Here is a 6,367-nt window from a genome sequence, read left to right as displayed (position 1 = left end):
GCTACTGGTATTAACTGTAAAAAAAATTGCACTCTGTGTTTACAGTATATTGATGCTTGGACAAAGTACACTCGTTACCAGATATAATAGTGACATTCTGTTAATGTTTTAAATGTCACACAATAACACACACATTTTACGAAATCGACAACTAATCATCCTCCATTTCTTCCATACCTGCCATGTCTTCGTTTTCATTTTCCATTGGGTCATTTTCACATTCGTTGTCTTTGTCGCTGCTTTCCATCCCATTGTCTTCAGTCACAATCCTCTCAATTCTTTCTTCCATGATGCCATCTTTCTCACAATACTCTCGTTCAATTTCCTCCACTTTACGACATACATTTTACCATTCCATTTGGCCGATTTCTTCAAATCTTTGCCGACACAACATAGACACATTTTATTTTAAAAGTAGTATTTCTACTACCAACCCATTGCTTAGCGTATCTCCAAATTAATTCAATGGGACTCAGATCAGAATGGTAAGGTGGAAGTCTTAAGGCTGTATGGTTGTTTTTGGCTAATATTTGGTCAATTAAGTAGGTCTTCTCTGTTGGCTTATTGGCAAAGATTAAATCGTACAACTTTGTTTTGGAACTGTTTTCATCAAATGGAATGTTATGTTTCACCAACCAGGCTTGCATATCTTTTCTTAACAAATTTGAGATTGGAGGTTTATCCAATTGTGTATTATGATATGAAGCATTGTCAATAACTAGAACAGAGTTAGGGGGTAAATTTGGAATTAACATTGTATGAAGCCATTTGGTGTATTTTCAGTGTTCATTTCCCTGTGAAAATCTCCAATTTTTAAAATGGCGACATGTAAATGAGGTGAGCATGTGGTATAAACCCGAATCTTCCGCCCGCTTGTACGATTATAAGTTGCTCCCCTTTGGATACAGGAGACATCAAACTGAAGCCGCTATCGTCAGACCAACTCTTCGGAACGGTGTGACTGCTATGTATAAACGTCTCATCTTCACACACTATTGGCCGTCCCTCAGCTCTGTATTTGCGAAGAGAAGTCAGATATGTCTCACGAAGAGAATGAATAATGTGTCTTTCAACTAGAACACATTGATTGATTCTTGTTTTTCTCCACCGAAAGCCTAAGTTCTTGATTATTGTTCTAAGACTTATGGGTTTACCTTGAAAATTGATAGTGTCTTCTTATTGTTGGTGCACACTTTTCTTCTATATAGAAATTGTATATGGTGCGACGGATTACGCATTTATCGAAATCATCAATGTCAGTAATTCTTTTTGGTACGTTGTGTTTTTTCCAGGATTGTCGAAAGATGTCCCTTCCTCTTCATATGCTTTTTTTCTGTCTCTTAAAATTCTGTAGACAGAACTGTGCGACACCCCAATGGCTGCAGCAACTCTTTCTTGGACTTTCGTAACTTCTTTAAAATACTCGGGTGAAAATCGGTCTTTTACTTTTGCCTCCTCCTCCATATAATCGTAATGTTAGCAACAATCTCTTGGCTTTGACTATGCAGTGTCTTTCCTTTCAATTTGGAAATTATAGGAGGCATAATGAAACTAATTATCACAACTACAAACTAGTAACACTTACATCTACGTCACACAAGAATATACCAGGGATTGTACGCTAGCATAGTCTGAGCAGACGAATGGAGTTTGTTTTGATACGGTCACATGTGTGGGGGGATTTACTATGTAAGTGAGACTTGCTAGGCTCGCCACTTCGGTATGAGAACCAAGACCATTATATCATAATCTTTGTTCACCAATTTCATAAAAATATGGTTTATAAATATTGTATTTGAAAATTACATAAAGACTTCTAAGACATCTGCCTTTAAATATGGTTCAAGGATGTAAAGCAAAGAAGGCAGTTTGTTTCCTTTGTTAATGCTCACTTTCTTTTAATTTACATCATGCTTTCTTTATTGGTGTCGTGAGGTTTAAACCTGTCTTTGGACAGTTGACCATATAACAGCAATCTTACAATTCTTAACTGAATTCGTTGGAAATAGATGTTTTGCATCAGATGATCATTTGTCATCAATTAAAAGAAATGCAGTCAGTTTATTAAATGCATATCAGAATAATTTGTTTTAAAAAGTTATACACCATATTCACAGATTATTGGATTAGTGAATTTATGATATATATGAACTAATATTGAACAAAAATACATGATATTATCATGTAAAGTTTGACCTTAAATGCATTCCATATGTGTTGCACGTGTGATACAGCAGATGTTCAGGCACTTTTCCCCGTTTTGCCAAACTTTCTCAAACATGTCTTATATGATGTTTGTGATGGCAAACATTGTCCTTGATGAAATCTCACAGGAAGAAATTACACATTGTGAGATCCGGTGAATGGGGTGGCCATGTGCAGAAGATGTTGTTTTTGTTGACTGGTTCTCTGCACTGATTTCTGAGGGCTCTGCATGAAACTTTCATGCACTCTATCGACCACCTCTTCAGTAACACTTTGGCCTGGCTTCACGTCCTTTTCTTTGATGACAGATGCAACCTCTGTTGTGAAAATGTTTGTACCACCTCGGAATTGATGACACTGAAGGACCAGGACGTCTAAATTGCTGTTGGAACACGCGGCAAACTGCAACAGCACTTATATTGCGCATATTCGAGCACATGCCAGCTACAGTCTTTTGGTAGGGCAGCCATTTTTTCCAGTGATGTATGCGTTTCCCACTAAATAACAAATTAAACTCAGATACCAGTAGAAACTTGAAATATCCCTCTTTATAATTGTGATAATATCATGTCTGTTTGTTCAATAGTGAAAATATATTATTATATAGTAATCCAATAATTTGTGGTCACAGTGTAGAACTCTGTAGCATTACTTTCTCTGAAAAGAAAGGATCATAAATTTATTGCTCGTAAAAAGAATCCTCGGAGAAACTGCACTTAGTGTCGCACAAGAAATTTTTCTAAGTCTAATGATGGGACACTGCGCATGCGCAGGACACAGACAAGTAAAGGTGCTACCACACCATAGATAAAGCTAGTGCGCTAACGTAACATGTACTTAAACCGTTTTAGCACGTACATTTCACAATAGCTGAGACTCAACATAACAAATGGCGGCAGTTATATTGTATCGTTTAGGGCCGTTTTCTCCAAAGTTAGTTAAACTTGGGATAAATTAAACCCGTTCAACTTTACTATTCAGTTTAAACATGCTTCCATTTTCTCCATAAATATCTGGCAGCCCACCCATTTAAACTAATGTTGGCACTAGATGCTCATGGCTTCTCATGTGTTGGCTACACTGAACAATAACTTGATTACTGATGGCGCGTCAACATGTCAGCTACAGATGATGATGTCATCTGTTTACAGAGAATTAATGCTATAATCAAATCAACACGAATAAAGAAGGAATGCATCTACTTGTTTCACAAATAAATAAATCATTTATACCCATGTGAAGTGTTGTCTATCATTTAATCAAATGTTTTCTTGAATTTATTGGAAAGTGTTCTCGATTCCACTTTTCTCTGATAGGCAAGATCGTACAATAATTTGTGTCTTGTGTTAATATGCATTATCTGGTGGCATGTGTGGATCCATTTTAATATAAAAATTAATTTCCTTTAGTTTATTCCTTTCCCTGCGAAAATCACGATCTTAATTTCAACAAGACAACTTCCAGCTTTTTAATGTGATCGGTAACCCATTAAATTAGGCCTACCTGATTTACCCAGGATCTTGATAATTCTAAGGGAAATAGCTTTTATTTTTAACATTGTAGGATATGACCTTATCTATTTATGTAATATTCACAGGCCCTAGTTTATAATTGCTAGAATGGGCAAATACCCAGAGCAAGGGAGCAAGAGAAAGTATTTTAAGGTAGGATGTTGAAATAATTGTTAAATACATGCTCAATAAAATGAATATTTATAAATAATGTAATAAAAACAGCTTTTTGTTTGGTGAATTGGCACAATTATTGTTTCACATTTTTGTTTGGTAATAGAAGGGATAAAGTTAAAGAAAGAGGTTAGGGTGCCAACATTTGCTCTGTCCAGTTTTCCAGTGACCTAAACCCATGGCCTAAATATTCATAATAGGTGTCATCCTCTTGTATTATTTTTATTTCAGTAAACGGTTGGTTGCACTGCATGATTGCTTCATCGTCCATTATGAATATTGATCAGATTATCATAAGCTGATTAACATACATTGTAAGGTCCTGTGTTTAGACATGGAGAATTCAGGGAAAAAAGTAAGAATTTTAGTCTAGTAGAAATTAATTTACTGCTCTCTTTAGTTAGTACAAAGAAAGATATATTAGAGTGTAAGAAAACCAATAGTGTATCTTTAAAAGACAAAGAAAAAGCTTGGCAAGAGCTAGCAGAAAGTTTCAATGAAATTAGTGGGACCGTAGTACCGGTAAAAGATGGGAAGATATTAAAGGGGAAGTATGAAAACCTCAAAAAGACCTGTAAAAGGAGATTTTTCGAAGATAAAAAATACACATCAGGTGCAGGTGGAGGTACAAATCAACCGAACTTAATAATAACTTATATTAAAATAAAAGAGATTATTGGCACAATACAACTTGAGGGGCTACCATCTGTATGTGACTCAGATTGTCCTGGCCAGTCATCACTACTTGCATCTGTGGAGCATCCATCTGCAAACATTGGAAAAGCACAATTTCCTCCTCAAATCCAATCAATTCAAAATTCCAATGTAATTCCCTTTTCATCTGTGAACCTGTACAAGTCTGTAGCTTCTGAATCCCAAGCATTTGTCGCAGGTGACGATTCAAATCCCACTGATCAGGTAATTGAAGATATATACCAATAGTATCTCAGGTTGATATACAAATTAATGAAGTAGAAGCCATTCCATGTAGCAGTCAATTCAGTATTAGGGACCTGAGGAAATCTACTTCCACTCCACTCCTAGTAAAGAAGAAAAGACCATCACTAGACAGTTCATTGACAGGAAAGAAACTTACGGCAAGAAAAACAAGTTCTGCAGTTACAAAAACAAGCAACAGAGGATCAAATTCAGTTCCAAAGGATGGAGCATGAATTTAAAGTACCGGTAACATAAATATAAAAGAAGAACATAGAGTGAAGATGAAACTCACAGAACTTCATATAAAAAATAAGGAGTTTGATCTTGAGATGAAAAGAAGAATTCTTGAACTTGATGTTAGGAATGGGGAATTGGACCTTAAAACAAACAGCTAACTGAAATCACAAGATTTTGAAGTAGTTATGGTGTTCATTTTGTTCAAGTCTATATGTTCTTTTTTATTTAAATTAAAAAATTTAATCTAACTTATTAAATCACATTAGGTAACTTATATACTGATAACTTCAGTTTTGTAGTGGTTTGTAGTGGTCGTAATATGTTATGATGTCATTTTGATATTTTCATAATGTTATTCGGTTTATATCATTCACTGTATTAATAATACAATTATGTTGAATATTATCACATCAGGTTATCATGCTACTTAAAACAGAAGATATTTAAACTTATGTAGCTTCTTAAATAATTGAATAACAAGTTAATCAGTAGGTAGTTTAACTTAATTCCAATTGAAAAACGAAATTTATTGCATGTTATCATCTATCACATAATTTATATATGGCTTATTTATACTATAGTAATAATACATAAGAAAAAAACAGTAGGCTAGGCCTAATTATAACACGACATCAAAATGTTCATAAATCAATTGTTAGTATCATTTTTAATTATTTTAATAGACATGAACATAATATGAAATATACAGTATATTCCCTCCAGCTAATTTATTATAGGTTATAAAATAAACACACTGCATATTTCAAGTAATTAGTTACTTTCTTTCATTGAAATCCGACATTAATATAATTTTGATACAAATGCAGTTATATTTCAACTTGTAACATCACTGCGTAATTAAAATAAAGTGGGATTTTTACATAAATTGTGACTACACTATAATGTGTTAAAATATTTGTGTATCAGTAGTAATATTTTATACAACACAGTTACAGTTAAGTCATGTCATCATTAGATTATATATTATGGTGGTTGTGTTGCATCTAAAGCTACACCACACAAGATAATATGTCACATTTAAAAAAATAATAATTTTAGGCTTAGTAATTTATGGTGTAAGTTATTGGTACTGCTTAATTTTCAGTGAAGTAAAGTTATAATATATATTTTTGAAAATATCCAAGTTTAACATGAATAATAAACAATGTTACATGTACTATAGTGAATGAAACTTACTTTATGTTAATTTCATCACTGATTCACAAACAAATTTTAGTCATGAACGTACCGGTACTGATGGATAAGGTCCTGGTAATGCTTAATTTCCAGTGAAGTAAAGT

At 33.9% G+C, this 6,367-nt stretch overlaps 1 protein-coding gene across 1 annotated transcript in view; it reads left to right on the top strand.

Moving 5' to 3' along the window:
* HDAC1 (histone deacetylase 1) overlaps nucleotides 1-6,367 on the top strand; it is a 58,094-nt gene that overhangs the window by 26,890 nt on the left and 24,837 nt on the right. The gene's annotated exons all lie outside the window — the stretch shown is intronic.

Source organism: Periplaneta americana, chromosome 2, assembly GCF_040183065.1.
Source record: "Periplaneta americana isolate PAMFEO1 chromosome 2, P.americana_PAMFEO1_priV1, whole genome shotgun sequence".
Taxonomy (NCBI): domain Eukaryota; kingdom Metazoa; phylum Arthropoda; class Insecta; order Blattodea; family Blattidae; genus Periplaneta; species Periplaneta americana.
Note: the sequence above shows the minus strand (reverse complement) of the source record. Positions and strands in the feature narration are given on the sequence as shown.